We start from the raw sequence: 20,150 nt of genomic DNA, 5'->3' as shown, positions 1-20,150 counted from the left end.
CACATTGCTGAGGGTAGGGTTAGATGGGATACTGGGGAGAAATTTCTCCCTGTGAGGGTGGGAAGGGGCTGGGATGGATTTCCCAGAGAAGCTGTGACTGTCCCTGAATCCCTGGAAGTGTCCAAGGCCAGGCTGGACAGGGCTTGGAGCAACCTGGGATAGTGGAAGGTGTCCCTGCCATGGCAGGGGGTGGGATGAGATGAGTTTAAAGGTTTCTTCCAACCAAAAAAATGAAGTGGCTGAACTGGGATGGGGGTAGCAGATGCCAGGCAAAGGAGGAAAGAGGAACATTTAATGTTTTAAGAACCTGCACCACGATCTTGGCTAAGCCTGGTGTCAAGCACAGCTTTGGCAGCCAAAGATGAGACACCACCAGTGCAAGTGAAAAAGGAATTGATCCACGTTTTAATTGCACTGTTTGAATTGTTGACAGAACACTTCCCATGTCTTTGCCTCCGGCGCTGTTGGCTCCCCGATAAGGCCCATGTGTGCTTTCTGTCCTTTTATGTAGCAAGGAGATAAGCCCTGACTGACGAGCTTACAAATATTGGGAAATCCACAAACCGTATTTGAAGCGCTGCTGGGAGGGGGAGGATGGAGGCTTGGCAGTGCTGCTGGGTGTTTGGGAAGAGCAGAATGAACGCTTTGCCTCTCTGGAGGGCTCAGCAAATGGATGGAGGAGTGTGGAGGGAGGATCTCCTCAACACCAGGTTTACTCCAAGCCTTATGGACAAAGCTCCACACACCTCAGCTGAACTCAATTCACCAGTTCTTCAGTAACATTAAACAACTCCTTCAGCTGTAAAGACTTCAGGTACTCATACCAAAAAAACAAGCGCCAAAATGAACATATTTCACTTTTCCCCCCAAAACTCCTTTCTTATATTTGTTAAGTATAATTCTGCAATGGCTGAAAATGGCATTTGCAATGCTAGGAAGTGTTGAGAAAGAACCAGATTAAAGGGCTGCAGCTCCATTCCTGGGAATACTAACCCTCCCCAGACTAATGTGATTCCCTTTGAACTAGGATCCTTCACAGAAAGGGAAGCTCCTTCCAGAGCCCTGCCCTGCCTTCAGCGACCCCAGGAACACACAAACTCCGGCCGTGACAATCACCTCTGGATCATCTCTGCAGCACAGCTGGAGCCCTGCGTGCCAGACCTCGGCACTGGCCAGCACTTTGTACATAATTAACCCTCCTGATGTTGCAACTTCAAGGAAGTTCAGTCCGGCTGCTGGCAGTAAAACACCCAGAATCTGCTGATGCAGGCAAATTACGCGGCAAAGAACGCTCCGGGATTTTGGGTTCGGCAACAAAGGGTGATTCTTTCCTTCCGCCCACACTTTGGAATTTGGATGATGCTGTTGACTCAGTTGTGCTTCTCCTGCTTGGCTGAGGAGGCTCTCACAGGGACTGCTCACCCAGGTGCCTCCCCTGCCCAAACAGGTGCATCCAGGTCAGCAGGAGATCCAAAGCTGGGGTTCAGGATCTCAGCTCTCTGCTACAGAAGTGCCTCAATATAGATGTATTTCTTTTCAATACTCAGCAGTAAGCAAATCAAAAGCAACACCCAAGTGCAATTTGGCATTGCTCACACCAGGGTTCCAAGGACTGAGTCAGCAGAAGGGTCTGTGGCAACAGGAGTGAGTTGTGTGCTCGAGCAAACCCGCTGTGCTTGCAGGAGATAAAGGCACACATGTATGTACATGTGTGTGAGAAAAAAGAAATCCTCTCTGACAGAGGTTTCTGTAACTAAGCTGGGCTTTGTTTTGCCATAGCACCCACACCTGCTACCCCTTGGCCACCCAAGTTGAGAGCCGTGTTGTTGACTTGAGGCGTTTCCACTCTTTTTTCCATAAGCAGGCTAAATTACAGAGGCATTTTCATACGAAAATCTTTCATTTGAAGAGATTTCCAGCACCGCAGGGACAGTGATGTTTGGTGCCTGTGAGCAGAATATGGGAACACACGTGATTCTGAGGGCACACACAAGCAGAGTTGCTCTGTGTATCTAAGTGGAGGCAGTGGAGATTCCGGGCAAGAAAAAGACAGAAAATGGCACAGCATGCTAGGAATAGTGGAATTGCAACAAGGTTAATTCCAGACCAATTTACTTTCCTAATTCTTTGAATCATATTAGTTTTACATCCAAAGAGCTGGCAGAGATGCAGAGTGGCACAGTGTTGGTGTTATCTCCTCACGAGCACCCTGAGGCATCACTATGGCATGAGCCAACAGCAGCACGTTCAGCCTTTCTCCCCAGTGTTACAACACAACAAAATGGACAAGCCAAAAATCTCTGATCAAGGGGTTTCTGGGGTCACCTGATTAAATTTCTACTACCAAATGAGAGACTTTGTCCTGGCTTTCTGATACTCCTCCAGCTGTGGGTCAGGAGTTGAATTAAGGTCACCGCACCATAGATGTCCCCACTTGTCTTCTTTTGGCCAGTGATGAAAATCAATCTCTCCACAGAAAGAGGTACCAGGACATTGGTTTGTGCAGCAGCTCTAACTGGACACCCAGAGATCTGGAAATTCTACAGTGCCATCAAGCAGATCCAGCCTTTGGCACATGCCAGACCCAGAACGTGCTGCAGTGCCAACCCATGCCTGCAGCCAGGGCTGCTTAGTTAGATTTATTATCCACACACCCCAACACATCTGCCTGTGTCATTCTGTCAGGAAACCCTGGCAGACAGACACGAGGGCTGGCGTTTATCACTGCTCTTCCCAGTCACTTGGTGCAGACGGATCAGGGTATTTTAGGAAATTCTAAAGCAAAAATTCACCTGTCAGCAACTGTTTTCCAAAACTTACTTTCAGGGAAGGACATATCTCACAAACAAACACAGACACCTACTCACACTCCTGATTGCACAAACTGACCTCTGTGCTATACTATCAATGCTTTGTGTATTTTTCAGGAATGATGTATAAACATTTCCAGCAAAATAGCCCTCATTTAAGGTTGTTTACCTGGTGAAGCCTCCTCCTTCCTTGCTTAGGCTTTGAGAAAACTGTATCTTTAGAGGAGAATTGAGCTGATACACTGCAGCCTCACTCCTTTGCCCACACAACCCTCCAAACTCAGGATCCAACATCTCCAACAGTTGGGAAATGCTGAAAGTCCTTGTAAAAATCATGGGCTCAGAGAAGGACGCCAGAGGCAGTTCTGCCTCTGTTTATGAGCTGTGCTTGTTCTGGGATGTCCTTCCTCCACCTTGGCACTAAAATAGGTCCTTTCAAAGCACTTTTGACTATTGCAGTGATCTGCTGCCATGTTGTTTCAGGTGTCTGGGGACCCCAGTACAGCTGTGCTGGGTTATGGCATCAGAGAACAGAACAACCTTAGTGCCAGTGCTGCAGCCTGGACACGGACTGGTGACCCCAGCCCAGGCACAGCCCCTTCCCTACCCACACAGCTGAGCTCAGGCGAAGGAGAAGGCTTGTCCCAAGTTTTTTTCCTTCGCTGGGATGCCCCAGAGCTCACCACCCTCAGTTTTGGAGAGCAGCCCATGCTCGGAACACGGCGAGTTTGACTGAGCTCAGGTTTGGGTCTGTGCACAATGTAAACTCCAGGTACAGCCTAAGGGCAACTGGGCAGGTTTAATTCTGGGATAACCTCCAGAGAAACGTTATTCTATGCAGATGGAGGGTCTGAACACAGGAAGCAAATGTAAGGCAGATCCTTACCCACCCTCTCATCACCTGATGTGCAGGACTGGGCTCACATGGGCGAGCCTTCCACTTCAATCACTACCTTGGAAACCAAACCCTAAAATCCCCTGTTAATACCACCTGCCCTGGCATGGCCTCCTATACCCAAATGCATCCATCTGAGCAAGGCACAGTCCTTGCCACGACTGACACAGCCCTCAGGCTCCCAAAGTGGAGAAACTGCCACTATCCAGAGGGAAAAGGCTCCCAAGAGCACAGCTCTGTCAGCCAACTCCATTCACCCCTGCCTCTCCCTGTCTGCCATGACAAGAACAGCAGATCTCACTCATAAGCACCAGAGACAGCAGAGCTTTGCCAGAGAAACTCCTGTGTGGGTAAGGTACTAAAATTTAAAAGGCTATCAACTCCCAGATAGAGTTGATGGAAACGGCACAGCTCTGCCATCAGGATTCCCACCTCTGGGTGTGCTCCTTTGGCTTAGGAAGCCCTGGGAGGGCAAGCAGCAGCTGCTGACAGACTCAGCTCACTCACTTGCACCAGCAGGGCACCAAAGGTTTGCCTTTCCTGTAAGGCCACACAGGGCATTGTAAGGCTTTGGAAACAGCCACTGGCACAGAAGAAGTGACAGGAGAATGTTAAGAGACTGCACGAATGCAATCCTAGTCTTGGGAAACTCCATCCCTTTGGTAGGCAAGCAGTGAAGGCTGATACATCTTGCCATAAACTTGTTTCTACAGGGACACCAAGACCAGTCCAAGCCCCAAAGCAATGAAACGCCCAGGAACAGCAGCAAGACTTATTGCAGGATTAGGTTGATGATTTGTCAGGCTATGAACCTCTTCAGTTATTCCTAAACCAGCATTCCCTGTGTTTGTCAGCTCAGCCTGACCCTGAGAGCCAACACCCTCTAGCCCAGCACACATGCTGGCATTATCAGTATTTTTACATCATAGTCTGTCCATCATTGAGGATCCCAGTCCCTTTGCTGATGGATACACCAGAAAACATCCTGAAAACACTACAAACCTCTCACAGGGAATAGATCAATGGCCAAGTGGCTCTTCTGCCCTGTTCAGGGGATATCCCTGCATCTCTGTCAAGACTAACAGAACATGCCATGGGTCTAATTCTAGAGTTTTACTTCATTCCAGAGAAGATTTTTACCTGAATAATGATTTAAGTCAAAGTAGTGCAAAGGCTCCCAGTTTCTGGCCAAGGACTGCACTGGGATCGCTCCAGCTCAGGCCAGAGGTTGGCGGAGGTAGCGGAGTCAAGAACCACCTCTGCCCTGACCTTGTGCTCTCACCAGCATCTCCCACTTCTGTCCCCATGTTAGGAAGCAGCTGAGTGACCCTTTTGAGGGATAAATCCCTGAATTTTATGCCTGAAGGACAATTTCTTTCTCTCTCCCTGCAGTTCCCTCCCACTTCCTCCCTCCTCCCTGAAAGAAAGATAAACGACTTTGCTGGAGGAAAGGGTGAAATTTCATCCCGGATCAAAACCCATGAGCAGAATCCCCATGTGACGGTTTGCAGAATGTGTTTTGCATGCAAATATCATACATGCAAAGTGAAAATGAGTCATTTCACAGCAGCTCTGGCTCTAGGCACCGAGTGACTTCTCCTCTGTGACTCCTACACTTGTCTGTTTCTCCTCATTCACCAGATTCTGTGGTTTTCTCGGCCTGTTTGCCTGCTCAGGCCCCAGTCTCTTTAGGTAGGATATTAGTAAGGAAGGAAAGAGAGAGGTTTTTTTGTCTTCCCTCTCAGATTTGTTTCGTGTTCTGGTTTTTACAGCTTTGAGGTTTTTGCTCACTGCTTTCGCCATCAGCTTCAGTCACTGTGTGTTGGCTCCCAAAATCCAGAGAGGCCAAGAGTTTCCAAAATACAGCAGTGGTATTTGTATTGGCTCCTGAACTTGCTTGGGCATGGACACAGCTTGGCTTGCTCTCCCCACACACGAGCTGTTTTCTTTCATTATGGCTGTTAATTGTTTGCTGTTGAGATCTAGACACGGGGGCAAATCCATTTTGCAGTAGGAGCGGTTAAAAAATGAGAGAACAAAGTGAAGCTCACCATCAGGTTTGCCTTGAGCTGATCACACAAGCTCAGAGATCAAGGGCAGAATGAACCCTCTGCACTCCCGGTGCACGAGCAAAGGGAGAGGGGAAGCTGGAGGTTTTGGCTGCCTGGATGGAAAAACAAATACCCTCCCACAAATGAGCTATTCTCACAGCCTTGAATTCGTGCTGTCAAGAGTCACCCAGGAGCAGCCTCGCTCAAGGATCTGGGTCTGAGGAGATCAGAGCAAATCTCGGTGCCCTGAAGAAGATCCCCATGGAAGGTTTGTAGCCATGGCACAAGAGCCATGGAGAACAGAGGAAACTCCAAAGGCCCGTGCTCCCTTCCTGCCAAAAACCCACTAAGTAAGCCAAAATCCTATTTCTCTTAAATCAAACAGTAGCTAAAACAGGAAAAGGGAGCCCAGGTCTCACTTTGCAAAGCAGAGCTTTACTATTACCTGTCCCTTTCTGCTGCCAGTGCTGCAAACCCCAAGCCCAGTAAAGCACAGAAGGCCTAAAACCCGCCTGGAAGGAGCAGCCTCGAGCCCTGACTCTCACGCTGTGTCCGGCCTGGCTGGACACACCGAGGGGTTTGGAGCAGCCATCCTTCAACCACAAAGCTGCAACTATTTGTCTGTTGTTTACCTCCCCCTCTTCCTCCCCACAACTGACCTCCTCCTCCTCCTCCCGCTCCTCGCCGCCAATCAGCCCGGCCTGCCAGCATAGGGGTTACAGCATGACATAATTGCAACATGCATAAACAACATTTGCCATTAAGGGATACTTTTAATGAGAAACAGAGCTGCGAAGGGGAAGCATCAAAGTGGCTCACGGAAGGAAACCGCCTGGAACAAAATCCTACTTGATGCCCCAATTAATATGTTCCCTAATTCTATTTCCTGCACTTGTGGTCCCGCAGCCTCCTTGCTTTAATTTCTTTGGGAGGATGGAGAGGAAGGAACCTGGAAATGCAGCGTCTTCATGGCTGACTTGATGTGCAGGCAATGTGCAGATTAGAACAAATTAGAGAATTAAAAAATAACCGACGACAGACTGAGGAAATGTCATCCCCAGGATAATACTATTAATTGAGACCTGGGTTTTGCAGGCCAGCTTTAGAAAAAAAAACAACAAAGCCGAAAGCTGGAGTAATAGGACTGGATTAATTACCCTGGGAGGTTTTTCATTCCACCCTGTGCTCTGCCCAGCCTCGATCCTGAAGCTCAGTGACAGTCACCCGAGTCTGCAGCGTCTCCTCAGTGCAAAGGCAGATGTTTTATCAGCTCCAAGCCTTGGCGGGGCAGAGCTGCCCAGGCTTTCTGTGCCCAGGGATGAGCAGAACAGGGATCCATCCAGGATCCTTCCCAAGTAACTTAGCATCACTTCCAGGTCTGTCCTGTGGTGAGTGAAGTGCAGCTGAGCACCTCCTGTTCTCCTGACCTCGGGTTTGACTCCAAAGGGAAGGGGAGAGTCTGTTTACATCAGTGTTTAACATGTGGAAGTTGTGTACAGCTGACAGACCCTGCACTCAAAAAAACCTTGGTCTGTGACATTCTAGCAGGTATGGCCAGTGATTCCCTGAATCCAGGTGGAGTCACAGGGATAAAGGCAGTTAAAAAACCAAACAGTCCCTATCAATTAACCACCCTAAAGCTGATCACAGAAGTAGAGAACAACACAGATCACTAATGAAAGGAGAGAGAATTGGTAAGATGAACCATCTGGGGAACATCTCTGTTTAACCTTCACCAACAACTTGAAGCTAAACAGAGGCAGAAGACTTAGAAATGATGTCAGCTTTTTTTTTTTTTTTTTTTTTTTTTTTTTTTTTTTTTTTTCTTTTTTCTTTTTTTTTCCCTAGATTCCTATGGAGACAGGGCTGGTGTGATCAGAGCCTGTTCACCCACAGTTACCTCACCATCTTTGAGCCACAGATCTTGATTTGGTTGAAATACTACATTTTTCAACAGAGATCTCAGGGTTACATAGTTCCGACAAGTATCACATTACCAGGAAACCAGGTGGGAAAGACTTCCCATAATAGCCTGAAAGAGGGAAACCCCAAACTTAGCAGGCACCAGAGAATCCTATAAGGTAGAAAATTACAGCAGTTGAGGCTTCAGAATCTGTGGGACAGAACAAAGATCTGCAAGCTGTGTATGCACCCAAAATCCTCATCCACATTTGCAGGGCTTTGCTGTCAGCACTGTGGGAAAAAGGACACAGGGGATACTGTCCCCCACATTCCAGGAGGAATTCCTGCTTTAAAGCAGAGTTAACATTTAAAGAGGAAAAATAAAAAAATAAAGGAGCTAGGACCAAAGAGATAGAGGAGCAAATCACTCCTGGTTTCCAGCTGTTAAGAACAAGCTGTTAAAATTCTGCTGACACATCACTCTGCCCAGTCTGCTCCCACTGAGTGTCACAGCACAGCCATGGGAAACAAGAATCAGAGAATCATGGATTGCTTTGGGTTGGAAGGGACCTCAAGGATTATCTGGTACCAACTTGATCCTTGCCATGTGCAGGGACATCTTCTGCTTGACCAAGTTGGTCAGAGCCCCACCCAGTGTCCTTGGAGAGCTGGAATGGCTGGTCAGGAACGGTGGGACACCGGTCACCTCCTCGGGGCAGGTTCTCTAGAACACCCACGGCCCAGCTGGATCTCCTCTCCCTGGATCTGATGGAAGGGTTTCTCCTCCCAGGTGACTTCACCTTCGGCAGCTCCCTGCCCACGGCCAGGATTCCAGGGAAACAGCCCCAAATCCGTGTCAGACCCTCTGGCTGGCCCAGGCACTGCAGGCCCTCGCTTTTCCCATTCTCCGTTTCCTCATTTGAGATTTGTTAGGGAGACCAAAGCATTTGTTTATGGATACAAAAGACAATGACAGCTGGCTTAAATTCTTGGCATCAGAAGTGTTTTAAGTTGAAACCAGGCCTTTTTCTTTTTCAAAACCAAAATTTTTAGCCAGAATATTTCTTTACTTTTGGCATTTGGAAAGACAATTGGGTCCTTTCAGAATAATTTATCTATATTTTTACTGAACTTACCAAAATTGTTTGCAAAATAAGAATGTGTTTTCTCCTCCTCACCACAGCCGCTGCTTTCAGAAAGTAAAGTTTGTCATAATCAAAGCTACAGTGGCTGATTTGTAAAATTAGTTCCCTAAAGAGATTAAAAATGGCTCCAGCTTCTACAGCATTTTTAAATTTGTAAAGCAGAAACAATATGAAATGACAGCTTTTAAAATATTTTTGATAAAACCTGTCACCAGCTCACAGTGGAGTTTGTTTTGTTACCAAGAAAAATCTTTCTCCTTGTGGACTTCCCCATTTAATCTCTTCCACACTGATACTGGTGGAAATTAAATTTCAAACTAGATTTTACAGTCTAGTCTTGAGTCTTTGCAGGGAATTTCAGAATGCAACTCGAAGCATTTGATGTTTAAAAAAAAAAAAAAAAAAGAGTTTCTGCACATTTGCAGATCTGCTATCCAGGAATACTTTCAAAATGGCTTTATTTAATGTCAGCTTCACTAGAAACACTGGATTTCCCACTTACTGAGAAAATATTTAACATATGGGAAACCATTAAAATGGCACATGATGCAGCAAGAAGCCAGGCAAGCCTTTCCCTCGGTTTAGGCTGAGATCAGAACAAGGAGAGGGTGCAGCCCTGGATGACAGATCGCTTTCACTCACACAGAGCCCAGGCTGTAGATGGCCAACACTTTCCAGGGAGCTCATCCAGGAGCAGATTTGGTTCTGCAGAGCTTTCTACAACACTGCAATTTTAGATGCTTCCAACCTCTGCTAGAGTGAAGGCAGCGCCCTGAGGGAACGTGGAGAAGTCACCCATTGCTGGCCTGGAGCCCAACAAGGTCAGGTCATACAGAGTTAGACCGAGCTTTGAGATGTACTGGACCCAATTTTGGAAGAAGTCAGATAAACACAAATTCACAGTTAATTAGACTCTTTTGTCATTGTACAGACCCAAGAGAAGTTAAAGCTCACTACTTCAAAGCATTTTTTTCCAAGTCTGGGGATTTGAGAACATAATTCACCTTAGGACAAGACAAACAGTACAACACTTTAGACCTGCTGCTGTTCTCTCAGCGCCCAAAGCCACCTACTCACCTAAGGAGAAACAGCAGCAACTGAAAGGCTTTGGGGGTAGAAAACCAGGTCATGAAGGAAAACAGAATAACCGTGGATGCTTCCACCACTACATCAGCGTTTCCTCCAGTGATTTCCCCCACCTTGCTATTGCTTGACACATCATTACCTGGTAATAGGTCTCTCAGCTGTGGGTGGGAAGGGGAGTGGAAAGAGCTGCAGGGAACTTAAGGACCACAGCAAGCTGTGTGCTCAATAAAACCAGAGATGCATGTCTGGAAAAGGTACAGCAGACATATAGGATTGCAGAAGAGGCCCTTGCTCACACGATCTGGGGCTCAGGACTGGCCCATACCTCCTGCAACGAGTGGGAGGGAGAGGTGCTCACATGACGTTGCTGGAGCAGTCCCTCATTCATTACTTGACTCCTGGTTTTACTATTCTCCTTAATGGACTCCACTTCCTCCCTTTTCCCTGCTTGTGAGCGTTAAAAGGAGTGGACCTCCACATGTGCTGACTCTCAGTTGGGAAACACCCCATATAATCACAGGGAACTTTATCTCATCTGCAGCCCGTGACACCTTCCCACAGAGGATGTGCTTTGTACTGTCCAGTCTGGACAGAAAAATATTGCAAAACACAACAAAAAAAAGACAACCATTTTCCTTGTTTAGATTTTGCTGGAGCTGCCAGAAAATCCAGCTGGTTGAAGCATACTAAATGTGGTTTGCAACTATTTTCCTAAGAAAGTTTTCTTTAGTAAAGGCTTGTGAACATTGCTGTTGGTGCCTTTGCACAAAAAAACAAGCAAGACTTGAGAGAAACAACTGCAAAAATTCTCTCTTTCGAAACCTGTTCTCAAGAAAGGAAAATTCATGAACTTCAGACAATTTATGGTTTAATTTCTTACACAGAGTTAAAGTTTCAGCTAAAGGTTGGGGTTTTTAAAAGGTTTTAATTCTTTAGGTGAGCAAACTTCAAAGGCCAACCTTCAATCATGAATAAACAAATGAAATAATTTTATCTGGGTTCTTCCAAGACACCAAACTCCCAGCTGAGAAATGGATTTATCCATCCTAATTTGAAGCACATATTTCAGTCAGTAATCCTGGGTGACTTGGTAGCTCCTGGAGAGGACCAGACAACTCAGCAGACATTGAGGGGTCACCCTCCTGACCCCCAGCTTCTCTCCACCAGGACTTGTTGAGGTGACATTGGCAGCCTCTGTCAATCCCATTAAATATTCCCGTCACGCAGACAACCCAATATCCAACAACTGCAGAGCCTGCCTCGCTCGCTCCGTCCCTCAAGACAGAAATTACCCACCTGAGGTTCCTTCCTTGCTTTCCACAGCCCCCCAAATTCACAAGGCAAGTTTCCAACCTCACAACCCAGGCCTGGGGAGTCATTCCCTCACCTCCCACGTGTTCTCAGCTGCGTGAGATGCCATCACTGCCTGGCCTCACCTAGCAGGCAGACCCACCACCATTTGGAATGGCTTGTTCTGTTTTCAAGGAACAAGGGGATCCTCTAAGGCACACAGGAAAATTGTGTGATGGCCAGTTGATTTGTTTTTAGGTGGCTCCCATCTAGTGCTGCCTCTCCTCTCCAGCACAGGCTGACCCTCTAGCAGCAACACTTTCTCCCAGCTAAGCGTTGCCTCCATCATTTCCTTCCCAGCCAGGGTTCACAGGGAAAAAACATAGAAAGCATTGATATTACAAACACTGAACCCTCAAAACACAGGCTTTCGAGTCCAACCAGTTTAATTTGGACAGGCACCAAGATGTACATTTATCTGATTCTACAACACCTGGAGCACAGCAACTCCTATTGCACAAGGTGTTTCCAGCCCAGCCCCAGTGGTTTCCAGGAAATGTGGTGTCCCCTCCTTGGTTCCCCCCACTCAGCAGTTTGTTTACAGACTGTGGGTAAGGCAAAAGCTTATTTCAGATGTACGTTTTTACAGGTCACTTCACCTGTAAGAGCTCAGCTGCTTTGCATGATCACAGAGCTATGGAGTTGGGTGGATTTGTCAACTCAGTGAGAGTTTCCCTAAACAATGGCACAACACAGGTTTAAAGTAACATAACTGGTACAAATTTCCCCCTAAAGCCTGTCAAAGTCACTCCCAAGCAATGCTGCCATCAGGAGATGCTAACAGTTCTTTGAATTTCCCCCAGCTCAAACCTGAGCCTCCTTTTGGGTGGCCCTTGTCACTCACAGGGACTCCAACTGCCAGCTGTTGGAGGCAGAGAGCTGGAACACGGCCACCCCCTAAAAACTTGCAGGTGATCTAAGCTCAGCCTGTGCATCTGTGCAGTTCTGTAAAGAAATCAGGAATAACAACGGGAAATGAAACGTCTCAGCCCTTCATGACTCAGTTTTCCGATCCAAGATCACTTTCTTCTCCCATTGTCCTTTATGGTTTATAATCCTTCACCAGGAAGAAGAGAGAGGGAGCAGCCTGGTCTATGGACAGTGTCCCTGCCCATGGCAGGGGTAGGAATGAGATGGTCTTTAAGGACCCTTCCTACACAAACCATCCTGTGGTTGTGTAATTGGAAGAAGTGAAATTTTATATACACATCTGCCTTTATGGTTACTTAGGGTGATGGAGCTGAAAGAGCCCAGGAAGGCAAATCCTGCTGTCTGGAGCCACCCCCACATGGCATGGGGCAGTGCCCTGCCAGAGAGCCCTGCCAGCCCCCCGGGCACCTGCCCCTTGCAGGGCTCTGTGCCTGGCAGGGCCCCCCCAGCTCTCAGGAACTTGGCTCCCAAATGGGGTCATTAGATGTGAATGGCTTTTGCATTAGCAGCTCTCAGGCCCCCCAGTACCACCCCTGTCACTTCCGCAGGCACCAGCACAAGCCTCGTTTCAAACCTCCAATTTGTCTGTTTAGTGTCTTCATAAAGGAGGGGAAAATGAAAGAGAGAGGCGGGGGGAAGGGGCCAGGATGACTAAATCAGCAACTTGTCTCTAATTTCTCTGAGCCCCCCCACCCCCAGACTTCCCCTGGGGACACAGGCTTCAAAGGGAGCTACAAATATTTACTAATTCTATTAACAGGATACAAATTGTTTTCAGGGGAGCATCAAGCACACAAAGCCATGTCAGCCCCCCTGCTCGCAGACCCCCGGCGCACACCCCCTGCCCCAGCACAGCCACATGCACTGCGCAGGCAACGAGTCCTTCCCGCCTCCCCAATTTTTCCTAAGTTCAAGATGAGTTGAAGGGTCAAAAAGGCAAAGGGTGTTTCAGAAGTTTAGCAGACAGCATTTGGTAAGGGGAAGGCAGCGGGAGGGGGTGGGGGGAGCGAGGAGAGAAGGAATCTGGCATGCATTAGGCTGAACAGTTCCAAACATCCATCCTCCACAGACTTGTTACTTTCTTTCTTTCTCACAGGGTTGTTTTTTTTTTTTTTTTTTTTTTTTGTAATTTGTGGTTTATTTAAGCATTTTTTTTGTTTCATATCAGCCAACAACTATATTTTAATCTCCTTCCCCTAGCCTCCTATGCTGCCTGCTTGCCTCCAAGAGCACACGCCTGCGATGCTCAGACTGAGACACTCAGACACATCCTACGCGCTCTGCCAAGGAGCTGCTGCTGCAACAAGTTTGAGAAAGTCCCTGGAAACTTGAAAGGTGAATAAAATGCTCCATAGTGGACAAAGAAGTGAGGCAATGTCAGTGTGGTGAGATGCTCCATCAAGGGAAAGGTGTCCCTGTCCATGGCATGGGGTAGAACTAGATCATCTCTAAGGTCCCTTCCAACTTAAAGCTTTCCATGATTCCCAGCAAAATGCAGTGGAGGATGAACGCTGCTCATGTCACCAGGTGTAATAGCCATGGAGAGCTCTCTAAAAGGAGAATAAGGTCTTAGTCCAAAGGCCACAGTTGCTGCTGCACAGCTCAATGGTATAATGAGAGTTAATACCAGATAAGCTTTCGGCTCCACAAAGTCTTCCAGGATGTAATTTTCCACACAGCTTAAATGTTGACCCATATCTCATTATGTTTTATGAGCCCAAAATAAGAACAGTACAGGCTACATATTCAAAAGAAATAATACTTCCCAAATGTCCAGCTACCAAAAGCAAAGGCATCTGGCTGACTGGACAGGTGACCAAAGCCCCCATGGACAAGACAAGATGACACTGGTTGGTGACAAAGTGAGCCAGACCTGACCTCCCAGAGGTTACCTCCTCAACCCAGAGGGGAGAGGAGAACCCAGCCAGGCAGGACAGCGCTGTGTAATCCCAACATGGGAAATGACTTGCAGCAGATGTGTCCCTCTGCTGTCACCAGACTGCCAGGTGTGGCACAAAGATTGTTCTCTCACATGGAAATGATGTCATGGGGAGGAGAAGGCTGTGCATCATTTATTTGTTAACCTTTCCTGGCATGCCAAGTATTTTCACTTTTGTTCTGGGTCAAGGAGTGCTAAAGATGGAGCAGAGTGTTTGGTACATTGTGGAGGAGCTCTTGGAGAGGACCTGCCTTCTGCCAACCAGATGTGGGAGCTGAGACTCGGGGGATGTGGTTCTTAAAAGAGAATGAACCTGTGATTCCCTCAATCTTAACCACAAATCTTGTTCCTTTCCTTCTCATCAGGAGATCTTGCCAGTTCTCCAGATTTTTTTTTCCCCACCAACAGGAAACAAGTAGATAAACTGTGTTTTAGTGGAAATCTCCTCCCACTTCAGAAAAAAAAAAATCAATCATAGAATCATGAAATATCCTGAATTGGAAGGGACTCAGGAGGATCATGGAGTCCAACTCCTGAATCCAATCCAAGCCCAAGTCCCTCAGCTTTTGAGGGGAGAGATGGAAGGGCACATGAACACAAGAGCAGCACACAGAGCAGCCAGAATCATAAAATCATGGAATAGTTTGGGCTGGAAGGGACCTGAGAGGTCACCAAAACAAGGCCAAGCACTGCACCTGTCCATGGCACCCAGCTTCAGGTGGTTATCTCAGGCACACGTAGGACCAGTCACGTTGCCCTTGTCTTATCAAAGGAAGAAATAGGTACCTCCAGAGGGCAATTTAAACCTCAGGTGGATTAAAGTGCCCTTTGGCACAAAGCAGTTCAATAGTGCCTGAAATTAGCCAGGATGAATCTGGACCTTAATCAGCAAATGGACTTTTCATTCTGCGAAAAGTGTCAAGATTGCAAATTATTTTTCATTTCAAATGAGGACCAAAAAAAATCCTCCACCAACATTTCATTTCCCCATGATTTATTTTTAAATTCATTTGAGTTAATCAAAATATATATTTTCAATCCCTTCAAAACAGTCCCATTTAATTTTATACATCTTTAATTTGCCTACACATAAACTGCATTTTAAAAATTAAAAGTTTTCCCTCCAAGAAGAAAGAACAAACTCCTTTGGTTTGCACCTACCAAAGTCAGACCTCTGATACTATTTCCCTCATGTTATTTAAAACAAAGATTCTTCAAAACTTACTCATTTTCACATAGAAAAATAATCCGTTTTCATCAAGGTGATGACATTTTCCTAGAAGATGCAGTGGTATTTTCTGAGTCACTTAGGGTGAGCATGACTTAACTACCCTATAGAGGAAGATAAGTCAAGGGCTGCACAGGGCTTTGGTGAGGGACAGTTCATCCCAGAGAAGTTGAACACTTTGAAAAGTTTGAGGTGCCCATCTCCTTCCTAATACGTGCTGCCCTGTTTGACTATGGCTTGAATAATGTGGCTCTGCTAGAAATATCAATCTCCAGCAAAAAGTCTTGCAGCACACAGCTCAGGAGGGAAGGAAGGAGGAGAGGGGGGAAGCCCACCACCAAATGGGTTCTCTGATAGTTTTCAAATGTTCAGAATGTCAATCTCCTGGCAACACCTGCACATGGCACATAGACCTTGGCTTGCTGGAGTCCCCACAGCATCTTTTCAAGTAATCTATGGGAGAATAGAAGGATGTGGCCTTGGAAAAAACCCTCTAAGTGCATAAACAGCTGTGGCCACATTTCCTACGTCTGACATCTCAAGGTTGCTGCAAGAGGGGAGAATAAGGACAAACAAGGCTCGAACACAGGCTCTCCATAGGAAAGTATTTCCCATGTGCTGGTTGTTCGTTAAAGAGTTCAGCAACTCAATTTGCAGAAGGGTTTTAGCTGATTCCTGGTAGCTGCTTTCTGCACTAGTAGTGGTGTAGAAGATTTCTGTGCTGCCTACCTGCAGCTCCCTGTGGATACCCGAGTACACCCTGTGTGGATGTACCAGACAAAGTTATAGGTGTGGTAAAATTCTGTCAAACATCCTTGCTCACATGAGTGGACTTATAAAAGAGTGAGGAGCATTACACAGAGTGATCACACCAGTCGAGATCAGTACTGAAGGTAAAGGGAATCCTGAGGATAATCCCAGCATTTTGGTTACTGGCATAGCTACTCCACACCTGACACTTGGTATCACACCAGTATGGCCATGGAGGCAAATAATTTCCAAACTGGGAATGAAACAGTCCTTGCCATGAGCAGATCTGACAATACAGCCTCACCTCTGGAACGGCACCAAATCCAAGTGGCTGGCGTAGCCATTAGTGCCTTCTGGTTAGCTCATCATCCCACAGAGAGGCCTGAGCATCCACACGAGGAGAGGTGTCTGTACAATGCACACTCCTACTGAACCTGCATCAGGGGCTGGGGGACTCATCCCACACCAGGAAGGATCTCCAAAACAAAAGCCATAAGGCCAAGCAGAACCCCCTCAGTCTGGAGGGAGCACAGGCACTGGGCAGCCTCTCCTGGAGCTCCAAGCTGTGCTTCCTCCATGCCTGGCTGCAGAGAGGAGATGAGAACCATCAATCCACATATGCAATGTCCCCAGGCATGGAGCCCTCCACCCTCTCCCAGCCTCTCCTGGGGCCTCAGGCAGCAGGGCCAGAGGAGCTTGGGGAGCACATCAGCAGCACTGGCCTCCGAGGAGCTGCCTCAGCAGCCAGAGGTTGCTGAAGCAAAGCCTCACTCCCTGTCAGGCTGCAGGGAAGGACAGATGGCACCAGAAACAGTGCCCTGAGCTGACACAGAGCAAGCTGCCTGCTGCAGGACGAGCCTGCACACTTGCAGAGCTGCTCTTACATTTGTCTCGCTGCAGCCTAGAGAAATCCAAGTGCCGTGCTGCTCCTGGTGTTCCATTTGGCCAAACTCCACACTCCTCACGCAACCAAACCCAGGGATAACTCTGGCTTTGGGATGCATCCCATCAGCACAAATGCAAATCAGGCCTTTACTAGAGGCAGCCTGCAAGGCTGTTTGCTGAGCACTTCATCAGGGCGCAGAGGAGCTGCCGGGGCTGCGGCAGGTGACGCCAGCTGTTGTGGAAAATGAGCAGAGAGCAGGAGGCTGAGGCTCCCTCTATTCCCCTTGCTGGGCTCAACTCTCCATAATCCTTAAAAAGGGAGGAAAGAAAACAAAACAAAGCCCCTCTGCATCAGCCTGTTTTGGCCATACTTCCTCCCTACTGCAATGGCACTTGGGCCATCGCAGCAACCCAATGAAGTGTTGCTGTAATTAAGGTTTAATGGAGCTGCAAGGCTGTGTCATAGCAAAGAGCCTTATAACAGAGGTGGAATGCAATTTACTACCCACCAGGTAGAGAGCAATAAATCTGCAATATTTATTGGCAAGAGAGAGAAATGTGATCCAGAATTCCATATGCTGGGTTGGGGGAGGAGATGAACATCACTTCCAAGGGGGAAAAGTTCCTCGACTGCTCTTACTCTCTCAGTGTTGTGTCTCAGAACAGGGTTAGCCCTGATGTGCTGGTGGCTATTCCCAAGGATCCCAGAGCACCTTCCATGCTGCAGGCAGGCCCCACCAGGCTGCTCCAAGGGCAGGGAGTGGCAGCTGGTACCTTGCCACTTTGGGAGGGGATGCTGTGACCAGCACATCTGGCCAACCCTGCATTCCTGCAATAAGAGCCCCAGGATAATGTGAACACAAGACCGCAGGGCCAGCCCCACAGCTGGGGTAAGCCAGCACAGCCACACTGATTTGTACCCATGGAGTGGCTGGCCTCAGGCTCTGCTTCACCTCTTCCACTTGAAACTTGTGGGCAGGCAGTAAACTGAATGGTATTCAATTTATTGCCCTCGGAAGGGGGAAAGGCTGAGCAGCCTGCAGAGCTGAGCCTGCTGTTCCTGAGGAATGGAGGCATTCCCAGCCTGCTGCTCGAGACATTTAAACTATCCCTTCTGCTGCTGAGACTTCAGGGAAGCATCTGAAGCACTTCCACTGGCAAATCTGAATTTTAAAAATATTAAAAAAAAAAAAATCACACTCCAGTGTCACATGGAGTGCAATGACACTATGGAAGTGTGATGAGAGGATGCCACTGACCACCCTTAAGGCACAGACAAATCAGAACTAGAGAAGATCCATGTTTCTGGAAGATCTTGAACTGCACGAATGTCCCATCATAAAACATGTGTCCATATGCAAAGGAGACACACACCCGGCACATGCAATGCACGGCTTTCTCTGTCAACTTTTAAGTTGAGAAGGGATGCATGTGTGGGAATAGAACACACTGTATTTTTCTGTGTCCTGAGATGAATGACCAAATGCCAGTGCCTGAGAAATACCCACATCAGATAAAGCCAACCACTGAACTACTGGCAGCTGGGAAGAACACCCACAGAAAATCCCAGCCCTGCAAGGTGCTGAGTACCTGTGCTGGAGACTGTGGGAATGACAAATGGCTGCTCCCTCCCGTGGGACCAGATTAGCTGTTTCCTATGTGCCCAACAGCCATTTTCTCTTTGAGCAAAACAAGTAGCAGGTGGCTTGTCCTGCCTTCCAAAAGGGTTGTGGCAGATGCAGAGCTGTGCTGGAGGGGAAGCTAAGGTTTCACATCCCCAAATTCCCTGCTAGTTAACTGGGTTGGCGGAGGGTCACCGAGATTTGTTTTTGTGCATGTGCGAGCGTCAGACACCAAGCAAAGAACAAGAGGGAGTTTTCCAAGAAGATTAATCCTCTACCAGAACTGGCTCTGTCCCAGGAGTGACTCTCAGAAATGCTGGCATAAATCTACAATTAATGCTGTTTGCTTCAATAGAGCTGCTTGGGATGTAACTGACAGCGATGTTTGGCCCACTTGGTGCTGATCCCATGGCTTATGCTCTCATTTTCCCCTCTCTGAATGCATTTCCCAGATGGATTTCCAGCTCCTCTCCACAGCTCAAGTGTTTAGGGGTGCAGAACTCCACCACTCCGCAGGAGTGATTCCTGCTGAAGGAGAAGAAGCATTGGCAGCAACACTGCTTGTCCCTGGTGCCATCTGTTGTAACTGTGTGGTGACATCAGTGCTCTGGCCCCTGTCAGCCCGAGGTGACAGCGCCACGGGCCCTTCATGTGCTTCCAGCCTCTCAGCACGAGCCTGGGGCAGACTCTGGCAGCGTCTCAAGGCAGAGTCCGAGCTCACCGTAGCCCTGCCAGGGTGATAACCTTGGCCATATCTGCCCAGGCAAAGGGCTCAAAGGTTCCTCACAGGTCTGGCTTCCAAGTGGAAAAAGCCCATCATTTATTGACTGCAGCTGGGAGAGCACTGGAGAGGCTCAGCCCCTCAAAGAACCCTGGAGAAATGGGACATCTACCCAGAACACAGACTCCTGGCTTGAAAGGGGTTGTGCCTGTGTTAGCAGGAAGCTTTTTAGTTCATCACCTTTCATCACATTTTTTGAACATCTCAAAACAAGCTTTTCCCCTGCCTGCTCATCCACAGATTTCTGTGGCCCTGGGTGTTCAAGTACCACAGGCAGCAACAGTGGGTGTTGTATTAGCAGGGTTCAGAGAGCAAAATGAGGGTGTTCTTCACCTCCTTAGGCTTAGACCATAATTTAAGACTATGTCAGGTCTCATCTGGATGCCCTGGCATGCACATACTCAAAGCTCCATAGTTTTGGGAAGCCAGGATTGTCTGGGAAGGCTGAAGTCCTATTTCCTTGGCACTCCAGAAAGGAAGGTAAACTCCACCATTTCTATAACATGTTCCGTGCAAAAATCTCTTTGTTGCCTCACGCTTTCCACAGTGATCAGGGCTCAGGTCACACTAAGGTGGTGGGGACATTCAGGGACCTCTCCTGAGCTCTCCAAGCACCACAGTGAATCCCCCAAGACATGGGGACTTGGTTACACTTCACTTGGAACACAGAATGACAAATTCCAGAGGCCTCCTGTGAGTCCTTCCAGAACCTGAGACACTTTTTGGAAAATTTTTGGAAATAGGAAAGGACGTAGAGAGGCTGTTTGGGATTGTCC

General features: G+C 47.8%; 1 protein-coding gene across 2 annotated transcripts in view; it reads right to left on the bottom strand.

Moving 5' to 3' along the window:
* TBX3 (T-box transcription factor 3) overlaps positions 1–20,150 on the bottom strand; it is a 148,256-nt gene that overhangs the window by 123,388 nt on the left and 4,718 nt on the right. The window contains exon 2 of one of the 2 annotated variants that reach the window (XM_053993717.1): positions 12,084–12,184. The exons of the other annotated variant lie outside the window; for it this stretch is intronic. The gene's annotated coding sequence lies outside the window, so the exon portion shown is untranslated. The remainder of the gene's footprint in view (positions 1–12,083; positions 12,185–20,150) is intronic. 2 annotated transcript variants of the gene reach the window in all.

Source organism: Vidua macroura, chromosome 18, assembly GCF_024509145.1.
Source record: "Vidua macroura isolate BioBank_ID:100142 chromosome 18, ASM2450914v1, whole genome shotgun sequence".
In the NCBI taxonomy this organism is placed as follows: domain Eukaryota; kingdom Metazoa; phylum Chordata; class Aves; order Passeriformes; family Viduidae; genus Vidua; species Vidua macroura.
This window is presented reverse-complemented; position numbering and strand designations above follow the sequence as displayed.